This window comes from Alexandromys fortis, unplaced genomic scaffold, assembly GCF_014885135.2.
Source record: "Alexandromys fortis isolate MF-2015 unplaced genomic scaffold, M_Fortis_MF-2015_v1.1 scaffold_59, whole genome shotgun sequence".
NCBI classification, from domain to species: Eukaryota; Metazoa; Chordata; class Mammalia; order Rodentia; family Cricetidae; genus Alexandromys; species Alexandromys fortis.
Genome location: NW_026067943.1, coordinates 7,701,384 through 7,704,489, shown reverse-complemented (window position 1 = coordinate 7,704,489; position 3,106 = coordinate 7,701,384). Strand labels below are relative to the sequence as shown.

Sequence of the window (3,106 nt, the reverse complement as noted above, 5' to 3'; positions counted from 1 at the left end):
ATGAAGGAAATTAAATGCGAGCAAATTTCAGCACTCACTGGAATTCCCTCCCAATACTATATGTTCCTCCGTTTTATAATTTTCATTCATGTCTTCGTATTCTTTACTATATTTCTAAATCCCCATGCCTCTACCCTGGCAAGAGGTATTTTGTCAATGGCAGCCCAACATGGTACAGTCAATCGACAAATGACGCTGAAACGTGGGGCAAAGTTGCCTGAAGAACTTTCAAAGATTGTCTGGCTTTTCAGTGGACTGATAACCTGAGTTTAATTCTGACACTGAAAGCAACAACAAAACCACCTTGGAGGTGCACACGTGTAATCTCAGCTCTCGGGAGACTGATGGAGACTGTGAGCTGAGGACAGCCTGGGTCACACAGCAAGATCCCATTTCAAAACCAAATGGAAAAGGACTAAAGGCTGGGTCGTAGCTCAGTAGAGTGCTTGCCTAGTCTACTCAAAACTCTCTATTTGGTCCCCAGGATCACACACACACACACACACACACAACCAAAAACAAACAAACAAACAAAAAGTGCTAACTCAGAGTGGAGTTTAAAACCTCTGCGGGTGGTGGCGCGGGGTTTGCTCTCTGCAGCGCTGTGGGGACTGGTGGGCGGAATGTCCCAATCCGGTGGCTGTGCGGGCGGTGATGAGGGGCAAGAAGACTCTGCTGCTGCCGGCCCATTCAGCTTCAGCCTGGAGCCCACACTTGAGGACATCCGACGTCTCCATGCAGAATTTGCTGCTGAGCGGGACTGGGAGCAGTTCCATCAGCCTTGGAACCTGCTCCTTGCCTTGATGGGAGAAGTGGGCGAGCTAGCAGAACTCTTCCAGTGGAAGTCTGATGCAGAGCCTGGTCCTCAAGCCTGGCTGCCAAAGGAACGAGCAGCCCTTCAAGAGGAGCTTAGCGACGTCCTCATCTACCTGGTGGCATTAGCAGCCCGTTGTCGCGTGGATTTACCTCGAGCAGTAATTGCCAAATGGACACCAACCGACGACGCTACCCAGTCGTCTCTCCCGAGCTTCTGCCTGCAAGTACACAGACTTGCCCCATGGGCAACCAAGCCGTGGGGGCTGCAGAAGCTACCTCTTAATTGCAAAGCCAGGCCTCCCACCTAGAAAACAGTGTCAGAACAACAGAGATGGACTCGTTCTAGTCCGTTCTTAACGGAATCATGGGTCTGAGGCCCAAGAGTTTCCAAAAGATAATCTCCTGGTCTTTTCTCTCTCAATAAAATGATACATGACAAAAAATAATAAAATAAAATAAAACCAAACCTCTGCGGGTAATTTCCTGTTCATAAAAAATGGTGATTTAAAGTAAAATCTATTTTTAATTACACAAAATAATCCAGACAAATGAGAAAGTCACAGCAGACAGAAATGACAGGTTAGGAAATTAAGGGAAGTCGGGATTTACCCTGAAACGCTGTCAAACAATGGAACTCTCTGTCTAGAAAATTGAACTAACAACCTAAAGAAAAACTAGGTCACAAAACAAAACAAATCAAATCCATTAAGGGGCTGCCTGCCTGCAGCAAACCTCACAGCTATCAGCTATGGTGAGTCCTAATATACAAAGACAGGTGTCAATCATGACAGGAACTCAACACCACTACTGGGCTAAATCTAATAAAATGGGGCAGGATCTACACAGATAAGAGTACAAATCACTCATACGCATTTTACTGGAAACTGTAGGAATAGATAAAACAAATAGGTCATGTTCGATTGGAGAATTAAATATGATACAAATGTCAACCTTTCCAGTTTCATCAAGTTCAGCATCAATACCATCAAATAGAAATTTCCCCGTGTAAGCCTAGGCTGTTTGGATGCTCACCTTACGAGACCTGGACGGAGGAGGGTTTTCCTTGGACTTCCCACATGACGGAGAGCACTGATTGCTCTTTGGGCTGACGAGGGAAGGGGACATGATTGGGGGAGGGGGAGGGAAAGGGGAGGCAGAGGTGGGGAAGAGACAGAAATATTTAATAAAAAAAGAATAATGGAAAAAAAAGAAATAAAAAAATAAAATAAAATACAAAAAAAAAAAAAAAGAAATTTCCCCGTGTAACTGACAGGTTAATACGTGAAGGTGAAAATGTGTGAGAATAGTAAAGGCAGACATCAAAAAGAAGAAGGGTGAGATAAGAATTCCGTGACACAGAAAACAGATGATAAACCACGTCACAAAAGAGGCACGGAAAATCCTAAGAGCTGGAAGACAGAGAGAGGGCCTGCCGCGTGCCACCTTCAGGGTGTGACAGCCATCGCAATCCTGAGCTCACAGAAGCTGCCTGGGCCTCAGCAAGACTGGCCTTGTCAACAGTCAGGTGTGCATGGGGGGAGACAGTGGGGTTCCCGTCTTCCTTGTCGAACTATTGGCTAGGAACAGACTTGGCCGTGGGGTGGGGGTCAGTACCTTCTGTTGCGTACCCACTGAGGATCTCATTGTCTCCAGTGGATAGTCTCAACCCTGTGCTCACACTGATGGCCCTGGTCACACTCAGCGGGTGAGAATATGAGACAGGGATCTGCAGAGAGGAGGAGAGGTTGACAGGGTGGAATGGAAGTAAAAGAGCAGTTAGTGTAATCGGAACGCATCCTATAAACGTATGGAGCTGCCAGAGAAGAAATTTAATTAACAATAGACGTAGGAAACTACTGTAATTAAAACAATATTATAAAATTATAAAAACAATTATAAAATGGGGCACCGATTTGAACTCAACAGAAGAAGTTCAAATGGCCAAAAGACACCTAAGGTCATGCTCAACTTCCTTAGCGATCAGGGAAATGCAAATCAAGACAACTTTAAGATACCATCTTACACCTGTCAGAATGGCTAAAATCAAAAACACCAATGATAACCTATGCTGGAGAGGTTGTGGAGAAAGGGGTACACTTATCCATTGCTGGTGGGAATGCAAACTTGTACAACCACTCTGGAAAGCAGTGTGGCGGTTTCTCAGAAAATTTGGGATCAACCTACCCATGGACCCAGCAATACCACTCTTGGGAATATACCCAAGAGAGGCCTTATCATGCAACAAAAATATATGCTCTACTATGTTCATAGCAGCATTGTTTGTAATAGC

At 45.1% G+C, this 3,106-nt stretch overlaps 1 pseudogene; it reads left to right on the top strand.

The window, feature by feature from the left end:
- Positions 1-623: 623 nt before the first annotated feature.
- LOC126505441 (dCTP pyrophosphatase 1-like) lies at positions 624-1,173 on the top strand (annotated as a pseudogene).
- Positions 1,174-3,106: the final 1,933 nt, after the last annotated feature.